The 25,335-nt window shown below is 45.3% G+C and overlaps 1 protein-coding gene across 12 annotated transcripts in view; it reads right to left on the bottom strand.

The window, feature by feature from the left end:
* Window positions 1-6,094: 6,094 nt before the first annotated feature.
* LOC137206212 (uncharacterized) overlaps window positions 6,095-25,335 on the bottom strand; it is a 192,995-nt gene continuing 173,754 nt past the window's right edge. For all 12 annotated transcript variants that reach the window (XR_010934537.1, XR_010934538.1, XR_010934536.1 and 9 more), the window contains 2 exons: window positions 13,985-14,061; window positions 6,095-13,319 (listed from right to left, as the gene is read on the bottom strand). The gene's annotated coding sequence lies outside the window, so the exon portion shown is untranslated. The remainder of the gene's footprint in view (window positions 13,320-13,984; window positions 14,062-25,335) is intronic.

Below are 25,335 nucleotides of genomic sequence, written 5' to 3'. Positions count from 1 at the left end.
TAGAGTAGTGGGTATATGTTAATCCCAAACTCCTCATTTATCATGGCATTTAAATTGGATTCACACAAACCTTATTTTTATACGGGTCGATCTTATTACTAGAGTGCAATTCTCTGTGGTATATAATATTAAACAATATTAGAACATATTAAGAAAAACTGTAATGGCTGTAAAGATTTTGTATCAAGTATCCCTTTTAATCACTGGAGGACCAAACTTCACAACGCTGGAGAAATTCTCGGGGAACAATTCATTCTGAGGGCTCCCAAAAGTTTCTTTGAGAGGATATTTCAAAGCTATTCCAGAATTTTTTTCTCGAATTCTATAGTCAGGAATTAGAAGGTCTTATCTGCTGATGCCACATTTTTAAGTTTTGCAAAAGCTCAAATCCTGGCTTTTTCCTCCCCTTAGTCTGATGAATCTTATGATTATCCTCAAGAACATTGTGTTACACCTTATCTTTATGCGTGACTTGTGGTTAAAGATGGTGTGGAAGTAAGGAAGCCGTTTCTCAAGCCTTGGGGGCTACAACCAAACCAATAATATCTTTGAAGCCCTTTCAAAATTCTTCTGAACAAATGAGCTTAAAAAAATGGATTGGAATGTGCAGGGATGATTCTCCAGTAACACTGGATTCACGGTGAAGAATTCAGCAGGGGAAAAAAATCAGATTTACTCACTGGTGAGCAACTAAAACCCTGCCCAGCAGTCTATGAGGACTACTCATGTCATTATCAAGGTAGCCAACCCCATGAAAAGCGCTAGAGCACACGCCTTCCTTTGTGAATATTTGAATGTTCACGACAAAGTTCTTATCTTCAATTCTGAAGTTTATTAGCTATCAGAAGACAAGGTATTTGGCTAAAGAATGCAGGGGTCCTTATCTTTAGAACATCAAGGAAACTACTATTTCAAACTTTCAAAATGAATAACTTTCATGGGGGTTTGCCGTATTTGGCAGATATATTTGGAACTTTGTATGTGGAACCTGAAATTTTAAGCACTAAACACCAATGTTAAAGTGTGCTTAATGTTAAGTATGCTTCAGGCGGTGATAACTACAATCCAGCTATAGAGAGAACACATTATTGGTACAAAATAATCCCTCTCTTTCTTCTTTTTTTTTAAAAAATAAATTTATTTATTTTTATTTGTTTATTTTTGGCTGTGTTGGGTCTTCATTACTGCGCGCGGGCTTTCTCTAGTTGCGGCGAGCGCGGGCTACTCCTCATTGCAGTGTGCGGGCTTCTCATTGCGGTGGCTTCTCGTTGCGGAGCACGGGCTCTAGGCACGCGGGCTCAGTAGTTGTGGCTCCCGGGCTCTCGAGCGCAGGCTCAGTAGTTGTGGCTCACGGGCTTAGTTGCTCTGCGGCACGTGGGATCTTCCCAGACCAGGGCTCGAACACATGCTCCCCTGCATTGGCAGGCGGATTCTTAACCACTGCACCACCAGGGAAGCCCTTCTCTTTCTGACTTAATCCCTGAAAGTAATTTCAGGGGAAAATAAAAGGTGAAACAACATCTAGTCTGCTTGCAAGATAAATTCAGGTTATATTTTCCTGATATGATGACAGAAAACTCCATTTGGAAGGTTGGGAGGAAATTTTTCCTCACTTACATTTCATATTTGCCAAACAATCCCCAGGAGAGGATTTGGCGAATCAAATTTGATTGTGCTGTAACTTCCAAAAATAATTTGGAAAAATCTGGGGTAAAACAAGTTTTTATTTTACCCCCAATAAGTGAGCTGTCCTTGTACAGCCCTATCCAATTGTCATGACCATTTGTGAACCTCTTCTCTTTAATCTTTCTATCTGTGCTTGTGAGAACAAAGCAGCATGATAGTCTTCGTGTTAAAAATGGCCTGTATTGTGTTCCCGTTTCCAAAATCCCTTCCAAACTCTAGCTTCCAAAGAAAGCTCGAGAGCAGGCTCCACAGTCACATAAAATCACAGAACTAAGATGAAAAATGTAGGTCTCTTAAGTTAAAAATTAAGTCTCTCTTCTAAAATACAATCACCTTTATGTATTTTAACCATGATCTTTAATCAATTCTACCACTTAGAATGGAGTCAGGACTTCCCTGGCGGCGCAGTGGTTGAGAATCTGCCTGCCGATGCAGGGGACACGGGTTCAAGCCCTGGTCTGGGAGGATCCCACATGCCGCGGAGCAACTAGGCCCGTGAGCCACAACTACTGAGCCTGTGCGTCTGGAGCCTGTGCTCCACAACGAGAGGCCGTGATAGTGAGAGGCCCGCGCACCGCGATGAAGGGTGGCCCCCGCTTGCCACAACTAGAGAAAGCCCTCGTACAGAAACGAAGACCCAACACAGCAAAAATAAATAAATTAATTAATAAACTCCTACCCCCAACATCTTCTTAAAAAAAAAAAATGGAGTGAAAGGAAACCACGGATTTGAACAAAGAGTAGGTTAAAATGATTCTTGCCTCATTTTTTTGCTGCTTCAGGAAATGTACCTCTGTAACAACATAGAGCTGATTGCAATTCCCTTTATGCTTCTGTGCCTTCTCAGATTATGATTTCCTAAAATTCACTTTTCCTCAATTTATTAGCTAAGCCATTAATTCCTTGTCCTTCCAATCTCTGATCAAGGAAGTCCCTTGCTCTGGAGAGCCTGGTCCAGGTGGAGGGCCCTTTCCTCACTTCTCCACCACACTCTGTGGACCTGTTATCCTGACACTTGCCACACGCTGTGCACCCCATGCCGCCCAGGACCATATTGTATTGGATTTTATACGTGCAGCCCCGCGCTGAGTGCCTACTGCATGCTAGTCTCTCGATAGACATCTTGGTTGTCCAATATGTGTAGATAAATGATAAATATGTGCAGATATGCATGTCTGAGAGAGCAGCTAGAGGAGAGTCACTGATTAACTAGGAGGCGGGGGTACTGGGCAGTCAGGAAAACCTTCACAGAAGAGGCGAGGTACGTTGAAGGAAGCATGAGAGGAGAGACTCTTTGACAGGGGAAGGGTTAGTACAGGAAGGGAGGAAAGGAAAAAGGAAAGATGGAAGGAAGGATTGATACATGGATGGGTGGATGGAAGGATAGAATGAGGGAGGATGGATATTAAGCAAAGAGGCAAAGGAGTCTGAGGAGGTCTGAGGCAATGGGGAAGGGTGGGGGCTGTGTTAACCTGGACTGTTAACCTGGAGCCGTTACCAGGCTTTTGTCGATTCTACTCACGCAGGAATTTGGAGTCTAATATTAGCATATCTTTTTCTCTAAGAGAAGCTAGAAATCAGATATGAAATCTCCCAATTTTTGGATCTTGCGAAGAAACTTAAAGTCTTAACACAGGCTAGAAACACACTTCCTTGGGCTCGGTTTGTCAACAACTTGTTTTGTGCCCGTAACAGGAAGCACATAGACTGTGGTGAGCAAGTCGTCTTTCACCCCAGGTCAGTGGCCAGGTGGTGGCATGAGAATTACATAGAAACACCCATGTTATCTCTGCGGCATTCCCTAGCGAACCAGGTGTCCTCATCGTGAAGGTCCCCGTCGCTGGGAGAGCACTGCTGGGTTTGTAGAGCACCCTGAGGAATTCCACACTCCTGAGTGCAATGGAAAGGTCAGGAAAAACCACCCCAGAGGGATTCATTTCATGCTGCAAATTCATGACCCAAAGAAAAGGTGAAGGGGGAGCCACGAAAGGCCCACGGACAGAAATTTGGGGGGAACACATACATTCAGGGCACTTGAGAAGAAAAGGAGGAAGGTCCTGAGGAAAACAGGGGGTTTGCCAGGAGAGCTGAGGGAGGAAAGCCAACGAGGTCGCTTATCACAGGGAAGCTCAGGCTATACAGTGCCCTTGTTTTTATGAAGAAAATGACATGAAAAGTCATTTTAACGATCATTAAATGATTTCTTCAGCCTTCTTTTGCGTGCAGGTTCAAGAGTTAACACTCCCTGACAAACAATGCAGCTTAAGAAAGGAGGTGGGAGGCCATTGCACATCTGCTTTGCTTTAACCTTTCTCCACAGGAAAAACAGTCCTGACGACTTGGACCGGTTTTTAAACTTGGAATTGTCTTACATGGAGCTGAAAAGCCCTCACACGCAACGAGATTAATCTCGTGGCGTTGAAACCTTTGGAAACCTGGCATGGAATTTTCTTCTCAGACTGGAAATGCACCTAAGAAAGGGCTACAATGAGTAAACAGATACGGGGAAATGTGTAACCACCTCGTTAGCAATCCAAGAGACACAGATAAAAGCCACAACGCTAAGCTTCAGAGCCTGGAATGATGCTGGTTCCGAGAGCTGGCTGCTGTGTTAGTATCTCTGCTCTGAAACATTGTTGGAGGTTAGTACAGTCGGGACAGCTTCCCCAAAAAAGAATCTGGCAGTGCCTTTGAAGAGCCACAGACTATTCTGGTTCTGTAGTTTTGGGAGTTGAATTTGGAATCTCTACAATTAGAAAAAAACTACAGGTGTCAAAGTTTTTGTGTCACCTCTATTTCCATCATATTCAGGGTGCTTTACTTACATGATTATTCGTTAGTTCAGGAGATTTTCTGAGGTTGGTGTCCCTAGAAGCAGAGCCTGAGATGGGGACTGTTTTGCAGTGATTCAGTGAGAGTGTTTGCAGGTAAAACCTGCAAGGGACCGAGGGGTCCAGGATGGGACTGAGGAAGAAGCCAGGTGAACACGTGGACTCAGCTTCAAGCCCAACCTCAACCTGAGCCCACGGGGAGCTCTGGAGCGTGAACAGTCCCATTGGTTGTCCCACCTTGAACAAGGGGCTGCCCTTTTGCACAATGCAGGTTGTTGGCTGAATGTAATGACCTGGGGGGAGGGTGGGATCGTCCCTGCCTTTCCAGGTGAGGCAGCTCCTATCAACTCTGGAGAAGGGCTCAGCTCACAGCACCTGGAGGATGGATACCCCAGCCTGGGGATGGGGGTCTGGACACTGGCAAGCACGTCTCTCCTCTCCAGGTTGGAGATTATAATTGGTGTGTAGAACCCAGCTCAGCTCATCAAGTCTAGTATTCCCTGAGGGTAGATCTCCTGGACCCCACTGAGGTTTCGTCACCAAACCCTATTTTGTTTTCTTCTGGGAACGACATACCCCTTTATCTGCAAGTGGTTCTTCCACTGGGACCTCCTAAACTGTTTCTCCAAAACCCCACCCCCTCCCCTCCACCCCATTTTCTACCCCTATTCCAGCCATAGGTGAGTAGCTGAAGAAACTGACAAAAACAGGAAGGAGACATTGGTAGATGTGAGGCAGAAGTGTGGCTCTCACATGTTCAAAAGTTGGGGACTATGTCTGTTTTTCTTGTTGGTGCCAACCCGATGTATCACAGTAACAGAACGCATGAGTCAGAAGGTTGTCCGGTCCCCTTGGGGAGCATCTGTCCTGTTCTGGTTCAGCCTTCGGAGTGTGTGCCTCTTCATCCAAGAGCGTGCTCCCCTATAAAACCCTCGGAGTGATACCAGGCGTGGAGAATCCGGCTGGTCTTCTGTATACAGTCTTCTCAGCTTTAGTTTCCACTGCCAATCCTTTTGTTTATCTTCCATGGAATTTTAAAGAGAAATTGGGAGGATTCTCAAAGCTATCAGGAATGGCCAGTCTTCTGCCAAGTTAATTCAGAAGAGTTTTTAAAAGGAAAAGAAAAAGTGTTTGCACATTTGAGAACTTTTCTGAGAATGCCTTCGAAGTGATGTCTTTTTTGCTAAAGACTTCCTGTTTAAACCAGATAGTCTTATTTCTACATACACTTGAGAAATAAATGATAAATATGCAAATTCAAAAGGAATAAATGAAAAGCACTGAGGCTTTTCCCCATGAAGTCTTAAAAATAGTCAAAAGACAAGGGGGTCTAATGGCGGAACAGGAGACAAAGATTACAGAGAAGCAGAAAAATTCAGGAAGAACTGAAGTGGTCAAGGGCTTAAGTTTTTAGTTCAAATCCCTGTCCTACTCCTGAACATCTGCCACTTTGGACAAGGTTATCTTCCCAAGCCTCAGTTTCTTCAGCTGTGTAATGGGAATGACGTTTCTTTCCTCTCTGGGCCAGCATGGTGACGGCTGGGGGGATATCTGCCCTGCAGGCTCTGGAGTCAGAATGCCTGGCTTTCAGTTTTGGCTTCGCCACGTCCCAGCTGTTTGACCTTAGACTCAATAACCATTTTCAGTCTCCTTTCCTGAAAAAATGAGTATAATGAGAGTACTTATCTTCTAGGGGATGATTGGAGAATTAAATGAGTTAAAACCACTGAAATGCTTAGAAGAATACTTGGCATGTAACAAGCCTTAAAACAACATTGACTGCTTCAGCATCCTGTGATAAATCATAATGGAAAAGAATGTGAAAGAGAATGTATACGTATATACATGTATATGTATAACTGAATCACCTTGCTGTACAGCAGCAATTAATGCAACATTGTAAATCAACTAGACTCCGATAAGATAAATTTAAAAAACAACATTGGTTGCAATGTGTTAGATATTATCATGATTTTTAAATTAACTAATGTATATAAAGAAAATGATAAGTGGTCAATAAATGTTAAAACAACGATTTGATCTGTATGTATTTCATAGCAAGTGGTATATTATATATGAACACCAACTAAATGTTTCTGATTTGACGTCACCATCACTAAGGACAAATAACTCACACGTCGGATGACAAGGTAACTGAGGCCTTCTGTGCGAAATATTGACAGATCTGTCTAAGTTCATTATTAATATGGTGTATCTTCTTTCTTCATTTCTTTTTCCAAGAATATAAAATATCCCTTATCTTAGCATGATGGATCATACTGACAAAACCGAAAACGGACCAGTCACTAAGAAACAGCCTTGAATAAAATTAGCCCTCCTCTCCCAGAGTGACAAGGAAGGAAGGAAGGAAAGAGGGAGAGGGAGAGACCGAGAGAGAGAAAGAGAAAGTCAGAGACAGAGAGGGAGAGAGACTATGAGAGTGAATGAATAGGACACAAAAATAAAATGGTTTCATAAAGATATCAACGTGCAACTTAGAAACTGAAGGCTACGTGGTGTCTACACCTGACCTTAGAAACTAGTCAACACTGAATCCAGGCTACCTTGGATGAAAGGGCATTAGAACAGCATCTCATTTCCAGGAAATGAACCTCTACGTTACCTTTTTGGTAACTTCAAGACTTAAAATAACGACTTGCAATCCGTTTACAGAGATCATAGAGACACATCGAAATTAAGTGTTGACATGTGTCTTCCAGGTAAAGATAAGACAGGTGTTTCGGCTCTAAGGTGATGTGTTTCCTTACAAAGCTTTGTGCCCTGCAAAATGATTTACTGAAGGAACTGAGTTTATGAAGACATGAGATTACAGCAGGCCATTCTAAACTATGCAACCTTGTAACCAGAGCAGTATCAAAACAAAAATTGGTTCCCGGAGTAATAATCTCCAGAGCCCAGTTAGGCAGCTCTCGGGGAGTCTAGAAAATGCCACAGCAAATGAGTGAGTGGCATCCCGGGTGACGTTTACATCAGAACAGAGCTGGCAGGGCCGCGGCAGCACAGATCGGGGAGGCTGTGGGCTGCTGTGAAGGTGGGCGACCCAGGACCTGCTACTGCCCCAAGGCGAGGGCCACAGAGGCTGTGCCTCGCTTCTAGGGGAGGGTCTCCCAGAGGCCCACGATATCTATTTCCTTAAAGGTACAGGTTATAGGTTCCTAGTGCTAGGGTGGTAATCAGGCTGTTTAATTTTTCCTTCTCTGCTACAGGTTATCATTCTGTTGCTGTGGTAACAGTGCCCCTTGCCCAGGAAGAGATCGTGAACCCATGTTTCCAGGTCCTGCTAACCTCCTTTCCTAGTGATCAATTGCATGGGAGTTAACTTGCACTGTGGGTCATCTAATGTGATCAAGATGGTATTAAATCGGATACGTTTTTAGAAAAATTACAAAGCAACTTGCTAAGAAACAGGTTGCTTCTGGCTGTGGGAAAGAGAGCTACAGTTTGAATGAAAGTGCTGGGGATCCTGGAGGGAAACTGAGACATAAGCACGGTGAGTGAGGTACATGAAGGCCAAACCATCATAATAAGGCTTAATGCTTAGACGATGTCTAATCCTGTCAGCCCTCAGTATCTGTGGGTTCCCCATACACAGAATCAACCAACCACAGATCAAAAATATTCAGAAGAAGAAATTCCAGAAGGTTCCAAAAAGCAAACCTGGAATCTGCTGTGTCAGTAACTATTGACAGAGCACCTACATGGTGATTTAAAATGTACAGGAGCATGTGCGTAGGTTCTAGGCAAATACTACCTCATTCTATATAAGGGACTCGAGCATCCGTGGATCTGGGTACTGGCGGGGCTCGTGAAACCAATCCCCCAGGGGTGATGAGGGATGACTGTACGAGGGGATCTTTGGGAGTCCTAAAATCCATCTTTAGCATTTTCCCATTTCCTTCTCTCCTGGGGAGGTTGGGACTGGGGAGGGGGGGGAGCACGAAATGAGTAAATAACAAATTGAGATAGGAAGGGCTGTTGAAGAGAGGGACGGGGACGACCAGCCCCCCCCATCTGAACATCAAGGGAGGCGCCTCTGAAGAGCCGAGAGCGTCCAGACCATGATCCCGGCCTCGGCTCCGGTTACAAGCCGAGGAGGCTGAGGGACAGAGTTGCTTGGGAGCCTTTGCTCTTAACATCTGTGGGTCTCCGTCAGCTCTTTTTACCCTCCGTCTGTTTCCAGCTGTTTCCAACTTCAAAAGGATGAACGGATTGTGGTTGACTTCAGGAGTTGGAAAGCAGGAGGGTCTTTATGGCTGATCCCAAGGCTTAGAAGCAAGAGAAGGATGAAAACCATGACCCCAAGAAACAGGTGGGTGCGGTGGAAATCAAAGCCATGGGGCAAACCCAAGAATTCTTGGGAAAAAAAGAATTAGTTGACCTCAGGCAAAAAAGCAGCCCAGGGGACTGCCGTCTGGAGGCTGAGCGCCTACAGAGACGCCACCCCCCTCCAGGGGCAGCCCCTTCCCTCGGAACCGCTCACTGCGTCCTGGGAGTGAGGGGACCCTGTTTCCATTGTCCAGGATGTGTGGGGGCGACTGAGGGGGTCTTTGCTCTGGGAAAAGAGACTCTGGAATCCCACGTTAGAACCGGCAGGCGTTCTCCCAAAGGAAATTTTAGGGTGTATAAGCACAAATAATGTAACAGTAGAAACATGCTGGGTACCACTTTTAGCTCAATACAGGAAGTGATGAGGCCGAAGGGACAGCTAAAGGATGTGACGGGAAAGACTGGAGCTCTCGCTTATCGGAGGTGATTCCTGAGCCACCAGGCATGATGTCTGGCTCTGCGGCCACACTGGTGCTCAGGAAGCTGGCGTTCACTAAGCTTGGAGCCTGGAGGAAGGAAGAACCAGGCAAGCTCTAGAACGGGAGACGGGCATTCAGGTAACGGCAGCCGGCAGAGGGGTGGGCTTCGGGTCGGTATCTCCCCAGGTGAATCTCCTCCGACCACGAGCACTGAGCTCACCTGGTGTACTGGTTGACAAGGCAGACCCCCAGCCTCTCCCCCAGACCTACTAAGCCAGCACCCCTGGTGGCGAGGCCCTGGAATCAGCATAGTAACAGCCACTCCAAAACTTTCCCATTCTTCTGCATGTTAATACCGGAGAACCCCTGGCTTAGGTTTTGTTCTCTAGAAATCTGGGTGCCTGGATGAGAAATGGGAACAACTGTCCAGTTATTTCCCAGAACTCTGAAGACTGAACATCCACGCACAGGCCGTGCATAGGGTTATAACTGAATAGATCTCATTCCCCTTACAACGTCCCTAACGCACACAATCGCTATTGTGCTACTTGGTAATTAGGCGTCATTGTGAATGTTTCCCCAAATGACTGCGATTCATGTGGTTTTCAAACATTTCAAGCCAGCATTTCTGCCAGCAGCAGGGGAGAGAGGCGGGAGCTGGAGGGTGCTGTAAGGAGAATATCAACTCTTACCAGCATAGGATCCGGGTTGGGTGTGCCGTTCCTGCAGCTGGGACGCCCACGATAGGAGAGGTCATCGCTTCCTTTCCTGCATGGAAGGTGGAGCCAGGCCCCAGTCTCGGCTTCCTGTGCCGTGTGGGTGTTCTCTGAAGCCCTAGCTCCCTGGCCCTTCTCAGGAGCCCAGCACACTGACCACTGGGCCCGCTAGCCTCTTCCCTGGGCTCCCTGGGCTGGGAAGGAGAGTCGGGTCAGCCACCTTGAGCGGTACAGCCCGAAGGAAGATGCGGAAGATTCGCATCGCAGGACAGAAGAGCCTCTCATCTTGCTGGAGAGAGCGGCGCCTCTGAGGATTAACGTGGCTCACCTGAGGGCACAGGACTCACTCAGGGCAGCTCTGCACCTTGACTTCGGGTCCTAACTCCTAACGCAGTTCCCCTTCTTTTCCATCTATCCCTGAGCTGTTTGGCTCCAGCTGGGCAGAAAGCGAGCATCTGACTCACAAGAATTGTATACCAGGCACAGCTGGGCCCGGGAATAGCTTCCTGCTCTTCCGCACATCGCCAGATGGCTTCTCTTAGGCATCACTCCATTTTATTGGCATATTAAAATCACAACTCAGAATTGGCATTGGTGGCAGGATCTTAAGCCCTGGGGGAAGCAACATGGCAGATCTCTTACTTTCCGCTGACAGATTATTGAACATCATTTTTTGGACCCCTATTTGTTATTTTCTAGCAAATGTTCTTAGTGCGGCCAAGGGGACCAAAAATAGATTCCAACATTACTTGTGGTAACTGTGAGAAGCTGAGGCCATGCAGCTTGGAAATACAGTGAGGTCCTGGGGACAGACGTGGCTACACTCAGCCTGGTTACATTTCTCTGTGCTGAGGTCATCAACAGGGCTGGGGACTTCCTAAGAGACAGACAAAGTCCCTGCCCAGAAGGACTGTTCCCAGAGAAGTTTATGTGTTGCACAGAAGCGTCCTCAAGTCTATCAGAACTTTCCACTTAAGAATAGCCATGCCCCGTAACACTCTAAAGTTTGGGGAAAAAATAATCAAAGCCCTTCTTATTTCTCCACCTACTTACCAAATAGCATTGAAAACCAAGCAAGGCTTGTGTTTTAAAAAGGCACGTCTGTTCTTCTTCACAAGTGATCTTCTTTTCAGCCTAAGTGGATGTGAATGTGTCAACCTGGCAGGTGGTACAGGCCCTTTACAAGAGCTTATCCTCAGCCCATAAAAGCGCCCAGAGACATCACACAAGTGTGCTTACCTTCCGTCAAGTGATGCTCTATTGTTCTACGGGGAAAAAGTCCTTTCAAGGGCCTGTGGTTTTTAGCCAAGGATGAGCAATTTGGCAAGCTCACCAGGACAGGCTGCTAGATCATTCTTCTAAAAGAATGGTGGAAATCTTTGACTCTGCAGGTCTTGTCCAAGAAATCCCCAAGGGCCCCACATCCCTATGAACTCCCCATTTTTCTTTTTGGAACAAGTAAATGATTCTGTCAAGAATAGATCCTATGGTTGCAAGGAGGAGAGAACAAATTTTTTAGTAGAAATTCAGTCATCACTTCACTTCTCTGCAAGAACGAAGCGGGGAAAGGTGTCAGTGGCATATAACCAACTATAATAGCTTCAGCTATGTGAACCTCTTTATATATCTTGGAATTTTTGAAGCTGAGATCGTCTGTGCCAAGATACACTTGGGCAATACAACCTGAGAAAACAAAGTTTTAAATAAAGCACTCTGACATCTTTTTCTAATGACACATGCAATTTTGTAATAGACCGAGCTTACGTCTTTCCTTCCAGCTCGGGAGAAGGCAACATCGTCTGAGTCTGGCCCCAAATCAGGAAGAAAGCTGGGCTTGGCTTCACCCCTGGTCCTCTGTGGCAGCTGGTCCAAGAGGCAGACGGAGAAACCATACACCACCCCCTTAAGCCGAGAGTTTTGGGGAATCTGTTCCTGTTCCCTTGGTTTCTAAACATAAATATGTGTGAAGATTTGGGCTGGGAATGGGCAATCCTCTTAAGTCATTCTGGACGCCCGAGGAAGGTGGGATGAGCTCTCCTTCATCTGGAGAAGTTACCTGGGAAACTCCAAGTCATCCTTCTGTAGGCTGATCACAGTAAGAGCTCCATTTTCTCCACGAGAGCCAAACTCAAAGTTAATATGATTTTCTACCAGTTTCAACATACTAATTAAATACCTGGCTTTAATTTTTTGGAAGAAAGAAAGCAGAACCTTCATTTCAGTCACAGAAATAACCGTATCTTTGGCTTGTATTAAAGGCTGTTGGGCTCCCAAGCTCTGTTTGAAATTCACAACATGGGAATTTACAGAATTTTCATAAAAGCAATTGAAGTTACAGTGTCTCCATGAACTCCCAGGGTGTACTTCTATTAACAAAGGATGTTTTGCTTTACTCACACCTGCTCGGCTCTCCATGGGGGCTCAAGCAATACACATTCCAATCGAGCAGCGTCAATAAAATCAAATAAAAATTAAGTTCCAGGGGACGGAATGGAGATAAACAACATAAAGTCCATTTGAAAAGGAGCTGAATTATTGGAACTGGTTTTCTAAGCAGAAAATGGTTACAGAAAAATAGATTTTTCAACTGTAAATCATATAGTTTTGACTTGGTGGAATTCTCTTTCTGCAATTCTAACACGTCTTCCTTCTGTTTCTCCCTGTGTGTGTGTGTGTGTGTGTGTGTGTGTGTGTGTGTGTGTGTGTGTGGGCGGGGGTGGTGAGGGAAGGGAAGAGAAGGGAACAGGGACGGAGAACATTTGAAAGAGGTAGAAGAGGGATTTCCCTGGTGGCGCAGGGGTTAAGAATCCGCCTGCCAATGCACGGGACACGGGTTCGAGCCCTGGTCTGGGAAGATCCCACATGCCCGTATGTCACAACTACTGAGCCCGCGAGCCACAACTACTGAGCCGGCGTGCCACAACTACTGAGTGGGCCACAACTACTGATGCCCGTGCGCCTAGAGCCCGTGCTCCACAAGAGAAGCCACCGCAGTGAGAAGCCCACGCACTGCAACGAAGAGTAGCCCCCGCTTGTCACAACTAGAGGAAGCCCGCGTGTAGCAACGAAGACCCAACGCAGCCAAAAATAAAGAAATAAAGAAATTAAAGAAAAAGAAAGAAAGAGGTAAGAGAAAAGAGCTAGTGAAATAGGAATTTCTTTTTTCTTTTTGAATGTTACTGGAAAGAATTACAGAGCTGTCACAAAGTCTGCCTAAATGAATGTGTTTATACTCATTAGATTATGGTCTTAAGAAAAGAAAACTTACGTTTCCTTACTCAAAGTCCATGAAATCCCACGTGTCTTAAGAGGCCTTCTCTCTGTTGGGAAACAAGGTAAGAACTTAATTCCCCTAACTGCCAACACGTTCATTTTCAAACACAGTATTAACATGACTAAGGTTTGTTCTGAGAATCAAAGAACATCCGAAGAGTTTGGCATTAATAGTGCCCCTTCCGCACGCACACACACTCACGCGGAGCACATAGAACTATAGGTGAAAGGCAAGGTCCCTGCCTTTAAAGAGCTTACTCCTTTTGGGGAGCAGGAATGTGACAGATATGTGCGTGATGGGAACAGTGTTTTTGTGAGAGGGAAACGTTCCTTGTTATTCACAATTTTCTGGCTGTTTTTGAAGGAAGGGGGGATCCCGAAGGGACCGTTTAGGGGGAGGTGATGGGTGTGAAGATGCTGGGCTGGGGAAAGGGCGGTAGCTCTGCCTGGGAAGGGGACATATTGGCGGGGGGGAGGGTGCGGGGAGATCCCGGAAGCAGGAGATGCTGGCCCAGAGCTATGAAGGGCAAGTAAGGAGAGCAAGGTGAGGCCGCCTGTGGCTGAAGAGAAGCTCTGGAAGGGGACCAGAGATGTACGATGGGGACTTTTCTTGATTTTTTTTTTAAAATTGAAGTATAGTTTATTTGTATCATCTTTTTAAAGATTCCACATATAAGTGATATTATATGATATCTGTCTTTGTCTGACTTACTTCACTCAGTATGATTATCTCTAGGTCCATCCATGTTGCATTATTTCATTCTTCTTTATGGCTGAGACACACACAGACTGAAAGTGAGGGGATGGAAAAAGTTATTCCATGCAAATGGAAATCAAAAGAAAGCTGGAGTAGCAATACTCATATCAGACAAAATAGACTTTAAAATAAAGACTGTTACAAGAGACAAAGAAGGATACTACGTAACGATCAGGGGACCAATCCAAGAAGAAGATGTAACAATTGTAAATGTATATGCACCCAACATAGGAGCACCTCAATATAAGGCAAGTGTTACTGATTCTTCATTCATTCATTCATTCAAACGTCTTTCCTAAGCACTGCTGTGCACCAGGCTCTGTTAGATGCTGGAGACAAGGCAGACACCGGCCCTCAAGAACCCTCCGTGAAGGGGCTCATTGCCTTGTGGAGGGCATTTTCTCCTGAAGAGGGTAGGGAAGGATTCTGAGATGTTGTCCAGGCTGGCACGGGGTCGAGGCACAGAGGTGCCAGGGAGCACGGCCATGCCTGCCCCCCTCACGTTTCAGAGGGGTGTCTGCAAAGGATAAACGCAACGTGCTGGCTCTGACTTGTAATTGACTTGATGACCAAGAGTTGAAAGCATCGAAGTGTAGGAAGACCATGCACATCTGTCAGGAATGTGGAGGGAAGGGAAAGTTTGCTTTGGACGGGGTTAGTGACTTCTCAACGTGTTAAGGTGACTTGACCTAATTAGCTTGTTCTTTCACCTTGGTCTGGAACAGTCTTGGGAGTTTAATCCTTCAGAGCAGCTGTTCTCAACAGAGGTGTCCCCAATAAATTGGAATGAGTTTGGAGGGGCGCTATAATTTCTTACTAAAATTACCAAAAGTGGGCAAATGAAGCCACCAAAATGTTTAAAGTGAATATAATAAAAACTTGGATGCTTAAAAACAGCAACCCCCCCCTAAAAAAAAACTCAGTCTTCTCTACCGCTGTAACATGTGACAGTTTAATGTTTGTGTTTGCATGCATAACCCAATGAGTGTTTCCAGCTTGGTAGCTATAATTCCACTCCTTTCTGTCCCTTTCAAGAAGGAAATGCAAGTGAATACGAGAGAGATTTATTGTAGGTATGATTTTCCTTAAGGCTGCTTCTGGGCTCAGTGGAAAGAGTGTGTGATTGATTGATAATGTCTGTCTTGGATACAGGAAGGGGGTGTGGCAGTGTATTGCCAGGTAGTTGCCTTTTCGAGTTAGATCATTTCTATGAGCTCCATGGTGTTGCAGCTCTTTAGTTTGCTTTGTGCTCTAGTCACCTATATTGTAGTCATCTGGAAAACTCTATCTTACACAGTTTTGAGTAACTCATCTCACCTAGCCCAGCCACATCCTGCACCAAAGGGGCTCAGTAGATGTCGTTAGAATTCAACTGACTTTATATACCATTTAGCTGAGCGCTTCTAACCTGGGTGCTCTCTTAAAATCATGGAACGACTTTACAAACGCAATGCCCATGGCAACCCCTGTGCATATAACACTCAATATAGACAAGGTACACAAAATATTTTTCTCAGTAATTGTCCTAATAGAAAAGAATACATTTTGATCGATAGTAAAGCTGTATTCAACCAGAAATTTGGGGGAATTGATTTTTCTTCAGAGCCAGTGCTTTTAGGAACCCATCAAGCACCCATGGCCACTTTCCTGACTCGGTAAACACGGTCCAAAGGGCCAAATGCAAGCTGCGCTAGCACCTCGTGGTCCCTCACACTAAAGATTATTTGGATGGAGACTGGGTCAAAGTTGTACGAACTCAGGTGGCCACCAAAAGTTGCTCTTAAATAAATAAATACATAACTAACCAACCAATCTGGGCTCTAGGAGAATTTTGCTGAGAGCGACCACTTTATGAAAAGACCAGGTAAAGAAAAATAAATTCAATAATTGAGCATTCTGGTAAGCCAGGAGCAGATAATTCTAGGTTTTTCTATATCTAGTTGCCCAAACATGGATAAGAACTTAGAACCCTGAACTATTGAACATCTGAGGTAACATTTAGTCTTTCATGGCTTGCAGGTCCCATGCCTGGATCAATGGATTTAAAAATCTCACTTCCTGGTATTTATGGTTCCTTAAAGCTTCATTCATTTTAGCATTTGGAAACAGCCAGTAACCACCTTGAAGAAGGCAGCTCCACTTGTTCTATAAACTTACCCCCAGCTTGAAGAATTGTATAAAGCAAGCAAATAAAAATAACTACTACTGCAAGATGTTTGAAGGAAATTCTTCTTTTGAGAGGTAGCCTAATGTCAGGGTTGAGAGCATGGAATCTGGAGCCCAATTACCTAGGTTCAAATCCAGCTCCGACATTTATAAGCTGTGACCTTGGGCATGTCTTTAGCCTCTGTGCTTCCCTTTCCCCACCTGTAAATGAGGATGATCTCAGAAAATATTGCATATTCCGGTATGTGGACAGTATGCCTGGAAAGTCACTATAAGGCATGGCTGGGGCACTGCATCACCTGATGTGGAGTCATTAAAATCATCTTTAAGTTGTCCTTTTCTAAGCAACCAATTAAAAGTTCTCCCTGAATAGTGGATTGACTGCTGTACATGCAAAGATCTACCATGTGTTACTGTTCTTTAATTATAGATGAATGACATCATTGCTAATTATCAGAGAAATGCGAATCAAAACTACAGTGAGGTTCCACCTCACACTGGCCAGAATGGCCATCACGAAAAACTCTACAAACAATAAATGCTGGAGAAGGTATGGAGAAAAGGGAGCCCTCTTGCACTGTTGGTGGGAATGTAAATTGATACAGCCACTATGGAGAACAGTATGGAGGTTCCTTAAAAAACTAAAAATAGAACTACCATATGACCCAGCAATCCTACTCCTGGCCATATATCTGGACAAAACTATAATTCGAAAAGATACATGCACCCCAATATTCACAGCAGCACTATTCACAATAGCCATGTGAAGACATGGAAGCAACCTAAGTGTCCATCAACAGATGAATGGATAAAGAAGGTGTGGTGTATATATATATATAATAGAATACTACTCAGCCATAAAAAAAGAATGAAATAATACCATTTGCATGGATGGACCTAGAGATTATCATACTAAGCAGAGTTAAGTCAGAGAAAGACAAATACCGTATGATACCACTTTTACGTGCAATCTAAAATATGACACAATCAGGCTTCCCTGGTGGCACAGTGGTTGAGAGTCCGCCTGCCAATGCAGGGGATGCGGGTTCGTGCCCCGGTCCGGGAAGATCCCACATGCCGCGGAGCGGCTGGGCCCGTGAGCCATGGCCGCTGAGCCTGCGCGTCCGGAGCCTGTGCTCCGCAACGGGAGAGGCCGGGACGGTGAGAGGCCTGCATACCGCAAAAAAAAAAATAAATAAATAAAATATGACACAATGGACTTATCTATGAAACAGAAACAGACTCACAGACATAGAGAACAGACTTGTGGTTGCCAAGGGGGAGGGGTGGGGGAGGGATGGATTAGGAGTTTGGGATTAGCAGAGGCAAACTATTATATAGAGAATGGATAAACAACAAGGTCCTACTGTAGAGCACAGGGAACTATATTCAATATCCTGTGATAAACCATAATGGAAAAGAATATGAAAAAAGAATGTATATATGTGTATAACTGAATCACTTTTCTGTACAGCAGAAATGAACACATTGTAAATCAACTATACGTCAAAAATTTTTGTAAAAATTATAGATGGGTGAGGTCTGGTGCTCACAACACCCACACCTAGAGGGTCAATTCTCATATACACACGGCCTTTCCAGCTATACGATCCACAGTGATGTTTCATTGCTGACCAAATTCTAAAGTCTGAATGTCAGCCAGTTCTTTAAAGTGGCTCCAAAATTCTTTCATACAAAGGTGACGTGGGTCTAGTGTCCACTCCCAGAAGCAGAGTGGACCTGGACGGCAGGCACTCTGGCTTGAGAACTGGCACCAGGGAGAGGCTGGACCCCGGGCCCGAGCAGCCATGAAGCACTGTGACAAAGGGACCAGTGAACAGTGCAGCTAAGGAAGGAAGCCAGAGGTCAGCCTGACGGCAGCAGTATCAGACCACAGGTCAGAGGAGCAGGAAACAGGTCTAGGGCTGTGACCTGGCCAGTCAGGACCAGGTGGGGAAGGGAAGTGGCCAGCAAGACGGACCGAGGCAAGTATTTCAGGATGCAGCCTGGGAGCATGGGGAGGGTGCCGGGCGCCTTTTGGATCAGAGCCAACAGTAGGAGGTGGGGATGGGCCTTCCAGTTTGAAGGCCTTTGCAAATGACTTTGCTTAAGGTATTCTGAGGGGCAGTATTTACACTATTTAATAATCTGGGTTGGGAGGGAATTCTCATTTCTTCAGAGACTTCGCACAGACCTTTGGAAGTTTGAGATTGAAGTAAACAGGCTCAAAACTTAATCTCCAGCCCCTTCCCTTCCCCAGGCTTCCATACATCAATGAAGGATGCCTCTGGGGACAAAACTCCCTTAAAATGACATTACGCGAACAACAGTGAGAGCATAAGTTACGTGAGCCACAGTGGTGGGCATCACGTAGCTGAACGACCGAAGTTCTCTATGTTCACAGGGTGCTGTCGTACAAGGCGGAAGTTGCACATGCTAACCTCCCGCCCATCCAGGATCTTTATTCTTGTCTTCACCCCTTGATCCGCTCTGTGGCCAGCAGCGTCCTGCTTTCTAAACCACTCACCTTATGAACAGTAGCAGCAACAGCTATGCCCACGTATGGAGTCGTAGGTTGTGCTAACTCCTTTACTCATAATACATGGTAGGATCATTGCAACGATCCCCACGGTAAATGGTGTCATTATTCCCGTTTTACGGATGAGGAAACTGAGGCTCATAACGGTGAAGCAACGTGCACAAGGTCACCGGCAATGGGCAGATCTGGAGTTAAATCCAAGTCTGTTTGACACCAAAGCCCAGGCTTTTGACCACTCTGCTGAGGTTCTAATGAGAATGGGTTACAGCTGCTGATGGATTAATTACACCCAGGGAATGTAAGTTCTAGGCCCTGCTCTCGGGATCTATATTTCAATACAGATGTAATTTATATTTTTAATTTATAAAACATATAAATGTAAAATATTTACATTTAATATACTTTATATTCATATGTTTTATCTACAGGTGTGAAACAAAAGTTTAGGTCCCAAATTATTTTTTTAATTTAGTTTTTCATTGAAAGTATAGCTGATTTACAACATTGTGTGAATTTCTGCTGTACAGCAAAGTGACTCAGTTATACACACATATATTCTTTTCCGTTATGCTTTACTACAGGATACTGACTATAGTTCCCTGTGCTCTGCAGTAGGACCTTGCTCTTTATCCATTCTCTCTATATATGATAGTTTGCCTCTGCTCATCCCACAATCCCAGTCCGTCCCCCCTCCCCCTTGGCGACCACAGGTCTGTTCTCTAGGTCTGTGTGCCGGTTACTGTTTTGGGTCCCAAATTAAAAGGATGGGAGGCAGGAGGGAGAGGGCTGGGTGACAGAGGGGGTGAGGCTGCCTAAGGCCAGGTGTGCTGCAGGGGGGTTGGTTATCCTTTTAGGACCACCGGAGTGAGTGCTCTGAAAAGGTTGGGAGGCTCTGATCCACTTCTTCCAGAGTCTGGGAGGAGAAGCAGCTCAGGGCTGCCCGGGCCCCTGCCAAACCTATTTCCAGTGCCTGCACGTATTTGGCCCATGTTCTTATGGACGTGCCCTGTGGCCTGGAGCACGCCGTTCCACCCCAGCCCCGAAACCTCAGACACACTCGTGCTCCATGCTTTGCCTCCTGCCCTCCCTCTGAACGGTCCCCTTCCTCATACGGCCCACGTGCTGCTGCTGAGAATAAAACGGCAAACGCATTGTATTCACTATCCAAACACGCTACACATCTTAACTCGTTCGATTATGTTTCCAGAGCATTCGAGAAGTTTTTTCTAAATAATCCTCTTTGCTCTCATCCCAAAGGACGTTCTTAAGTTCCTTGTATCTTTTCTTCCTTCCGATGCCCATGTTTCTGACAACCTGGCGTGTCACTAGAACGCGTCCTTTCTGTCAACAGAGGGGCACAGTCGGGCTCCCTCCTAGATCTGCGTCACCCCCGCTTTGCCCCTCTGCTCTCCCACCCGCCTCCCAGAGCCCTGCTCTAGGGCATCTGCCGCTCCTTCCAGGCCTCTGAGGGGCGTGCCTGTGAATTTACTTCTATTTTCTTCCACGACCCTTCTTTCCTATCGACGCCATATTTGCAGAATTGTGACCGTCCCTCAGAACTGGCTTTAAACATTGCTTCTACTTATTTATCTTTAAGGCATAAAGTCATCAGCTCTGAAACCCGATGCCGGCCACAGAGTCGGCCCCTCTTCCTTCTCCCGGGCTCAGCTGTGGACTAGCACGTAAATTGGGAAGGACCGTAAAATAGCGAGCGACAGCTGCACACCCCACACGCTGTCACTCCTCTCACGCTGAGGAAGGTCTGTGGCTGGTCTTCTCTGCTTCCTTCCATCCCCTTCAAGAAAAAAGAAAAGCGCTCGGCGGACTTCCATCGACCTTGCCTGGCCCGAGGACAAAACAAAGAAAATCTCTTTACAACAACCATTAAGTCACCGTGAAATCTGGGCCCTCATTCTCGTGGTTTTGATAAATATGAGGTGTGCTGAAATTAGAGATCATAAATTTGGGAACCAAGAAGAGATTGCCTGGATTTAATAGAACAAGCTGCTACAAGAAATCTGCCCTCTTAAAGTTAATTAAAGGAAGTAGAAATGCTCATGTGTTAGCAGAATCCAGCCCTCCAAGGAATAGTTGGTGAATATACACGTAGACATGCGTGCACCACTTGTAGGCGTTATGTGTGTGGACATACGGCGTGTCTGCATTTATATACAACATCTTCTGGTGCAGAAGACCTAAATGGGCATTTCTCCAAAGAAGGCATACAGATGGTCAACAGGCACATGAAAAGCTGCTCAACGCCACTAATTTTCAGAGAAATGCAAATCAAAACCACAATGAGGTATCACCTCACACCGGTCAGAATGGCCATCATTACAAAGTCTACAAATAACAAATGCCGGAGAGGGTGTGGAGAAAAGGGAACCCTCCTACGTTGCTGGTGGGAACGCAAATCGGTACAGCGACTATGGAGGTTCCTCAAAAAAGTAAAAATAGAGTTGCCATATGATGCAGCAATCCCACTCCTGGGCATATACACAGACAAAACTCTAATTCAAAAAGTTACAGGCACCCCAGTATTCATAGCAGCACTATTTACAATAGCCAGGATATGGAAACAACCTAAATGTCCATCGACAGATGAATGGATAAAGAATATGTGGTACATATATACAGTGGAATACTACTCAGCCATAAAAAAGAATGAAATAATGCCATTTGCAGCCACATGGATGGACCTAGATATTATCATACTAAGTGAAGTAAGTCAGAAAGAGAAAGGCAAATACCATACACTATCAATTATATGTGGAATCTAACATATGACACAAATGAACTTATCTATGAAAGAGAAACAGACTCATAGACATAGAGAACAGACTTGCGGTTGCCAAGGGGGATGGGGATGGGAGAGGGATGGACTGGGAGTTTGGGATTAGCAGATGCAAACGATTATATAGAGAGAATGGATAAACAACAAGGTCCTACTGTATAGCACAGGGAACTATATTCAGTGTCCTGTGATAAACCATAATGGAAATGCATACGGAAAAGAATGTACATGGGACTTCCCTGGTGGCGCAGTGGTTAAGAATCCATACTCCCAATGCAGGGGTCCTGGGTTCGATCCCTGGTCAAGGAACAAGATCCCATGTGCATGCCACAACTAAGGAGCCCACGTGCCACAACTAAGGAGCCCACCTGCCACAACTAAGGAACCTGCGAGCCACAACTAAGACCCAGCACAACCAAATAAATAAATATTTTTTTTTAAAAAAAGGAGAAGAATGGGCTTCCCTGGTGGCGCAGTGGTTGAGAGTCCACCTGCCGATGCAGGGGACACGGGTTCGTGCCCCGGTCCGGGAAGATCCCACATGCCGCGGAGCGCCTGGGCCCATGAGCCATGGCCGCTGAGCCTGTGCGTCCGGAGCCTGTGCTCCGCAAAGGGAGAGGCCACAACAGTGAGAGGCCTGCGTACCGCAAAAAAAAAAAAAAAGGAGAAGAATGAACATATTTGTATAACTGGATCACTTTGCTGTACAGCAGAAATTAACACAACATTGTAAGTCAACTATGTTTCAATTAAAACAAAACCAAAAAACCCCCAAAACAACAACAACCAAAAATGCAGGCAGCGTAGTAACACCCCAAGCAAAGCTTAAGGTATGGCTTGGTTGTGAAGCCATTGGCCCCCATCTTGGAACCCCCACGGCTTTGTGCTGCTGGAGCTGGAACTCAGCACGCTCAGTTTCTGCTCTGCTGGATGCCTCCCGATTAGGCTCCACCAACAGGGGGCACTAGAGGGAGATCGGAGGCAGGGGCTGGGGGAAGGAGCAGGCCCCTTCCTGCGTGCTTCCTGGCTTGCCAGTTACGCACCAGGGCCCCTCCCTCTGGACCTGGACGCTGGCCGTTGAGTCCACCAGCAGCTGGTCCCAGTCTCTGGCCCTTTCCCCACACCCAGCAGCAGCCCCATCACCCCTCCCCTCAGAGCTTTCAGCCCTGGCCCTGCTGCTGTCCCCTCCAGGAGGTCCCAGTTCTGCAGCCCCTCCCCCAAGCCTCTAGGTCTGATGACACCCACTTCTTCCCTTTGTTCCTCCAGCCCCTGGTTACGGAAGCTGCTTCCTGCACTTATTATTCCTTTCTTATTTCAGGGTCTGCCTTATACATTTGGAGTTCTCCAATACCTGTTTAACCAATTTCTTATATTAAATTCTCTCTGCTAAATAGTGTTGTTTCTAGTTTCCTGACTAGTTCGGAAAATTAGGAAATTGAATTACACGTATACAGAAACAACCGTATGAAGCTACGTAAAAGCAGATGGGGAACGGGGGAAAGTAGCAGAAGGAAATTTACCGAAATCCTAATAAGTGGCTGTATTAGAGGGTTAGTCTTACGGTGATTTTTTTTCCTCCCTTCATTCCTACTTTTGAGACTTTTTTTGGTAAGGTGGTTACATGACTTTCGTACTAAGAATGTGTATCTTTATATATTTTAAAAAAGAGGATTTGATGCCCGATAAACGACTATGTAGCCTGAAGAGAGATGGGCCTATAAAACCAGGTGAATTATAATCTGGGTAATGAAAAGTGATTGCCAATGTGATCACAATTCCATCGCGGGTATCTTTTGAAAAAGAGAAGTGGTGTCCCAGCTCTCCAAGGGGCGAAAATGGTACAGTTCAGAGATAACGAAATGAGAAGACTGATGTGGGTCTCCAACAAATTCTACGACAGCCTATTGCGTAGATGAGAACGCTGGGAGAAAGCTTGGGTTTACAGACACCATATTATGCCAGATTCCCCTCATTTCCTTCTTTGTTGGGTTATTATATGGGTTGATCATGTATTCACTTATTTATTCGTTCGCTCATTCATCGAACAGACATGAATTACGTAAATGTTCCACGAACTACGCTCCGGGAACTGTCTTGGCGATGAAGACAGAAATACAAGCTTCTCGTAGGAGAGAAAAGGTACATGACATTCAGATGCTGTCAACATATGTCCTAGAAAATAAACTCTTCCACTTTAAGCTTTTTATTTTACCTAATACTATGCAAAAGAGATATCTGTATTTTATACCTGGGCCTCACACATCAGTGCCCCCCAGCCCCTGCTTCTGGTGGGGGATGGATTTCGGGGCCTGGGAAGGATGAGGGTTTGGGGTAAGGCCGGATTGGCATGGGTGGGGTGAGGGACGGTTCCGGGGTGGGGGGGTGTTAGGCACCATCTGGCAGCCAAAATGCATAAAACCAGGCAGCATGTGTTTTCCACACTTGCTCATCACAGCAGGGGCCGTCAATCATTCTCAATAAGAGGTGTGCTCACTCTCTTGGTTTCACATGAACATGGAACGGTCCACGTATCAGATTCTCTGATTCCCCCTTAAAGCTGCAGTGGTCAAATGCATTTGCTTCCTAGTAATAAACAGATTTAGCTGATTAGTAATGGAAGCCATTCCATTCTTGATATGGACACTCCTGCTTTTTTTGGTATCCTTTCTGATTTGATTGTCCTTATTAAGTACACACAGGACATCAGAGGGAGGGAATGACTTGTCCACAGTAGGATCTTCTATTCTCAAATCCAAACTTAAATAAATTTCTAACTGTCCTTTTGGTACTCCCTGTCGTGTGCACATGTCTTGGTTAAAATTCTAAAACTCCACTATGATGAGGGTTGGGAAGACAAGACTAAAACATTTGAGGGGTTAACCCAGATATAGATGTTCCTACATCTTTATTCTTTTTTCCCTCTGATGATAAAGAGAGTGTACCCATACAAATTACAAGCCGATGGGAATGAATAAAGTAGAAAGTGAAAGTTTCCCACAATTAGCAATGGCGGGTGTTGGAGAAGAAATAAGAGAGGGGGCTTGGTTGACCATGATCCTTGGTAATTAACAGTGAGTTTACTTTCAGGCTACAGTAGTAGGGATGAATCAAAATGCTCTGCTTCAGGGCAGGCGAGGCCCCCAAGCACATCTTTGCCATAAAATGTGGTAAAGACTCCAGTGGAACAATAGCCAGGACATGGAAGCAACCTAAATGCCCACCAGCAGATGGAATGGATAAAGAAGATGTGGTAGATACATGCACCCCTATGTTCATAGCAGCACTATTTGCAATAGCCAAGACATGGAAACAACGTAAATGTCCATGGACAGATGAATGGATAAAGAAGATGTGGTAGATACATGCCATGGAAGACTACTCAGCCATGAAAAAGGATGAAATAATCCCATGTGCAGCAATATGGATGCAACTAGAGATTATCTTCCTAAGTGAAGTAAGCCAGACAGGGAAAGATGAAAATCATATGATATCGCTTATACATGGAATCTAAAGTATGACACTAAGGAACTTTTCTATGAAACAAAAACAGACTCATAGACATAGAGAACATACTTGTGGTTGCCAAAGGGGAGGGAAGGGCTGGGAGTTTGAGGTTAGCAGATGCAAACTATTATATATAGGATGGATAAGCAACAAGGTCCTACTGTATAGCACAGGGAACTATATTCAATGTCCTGTGATAAACCATCATGGAAAAGAATATGAAAAAGGATATATATACATGTGTATAAATGAATCACTTTGCTGTACAGCAGAAATTAACACAACATTGTAAATCAACTAGAC

This window comes from Pseudorca crassidens, chromosome 1 (assembly GCF_039906515.1).
Source record: "Pseudorca crassidens isolate mPseCra1 chromosome 1, mPseCra1.hap1, whole genome shotgun sequence".
Classification (NCBI taxonomy): Eukaryota; Metazoa; Chordata; class Mammalia; order Artiodactyla; family Delphinidae; genus Pseudorca; species Pseudorca crassidens.
The sequence above is the reverse complement of the archived record's forward strand: the minus strand, read 5'-3'. Positions and strand labels throughout refer to the sequence as shown.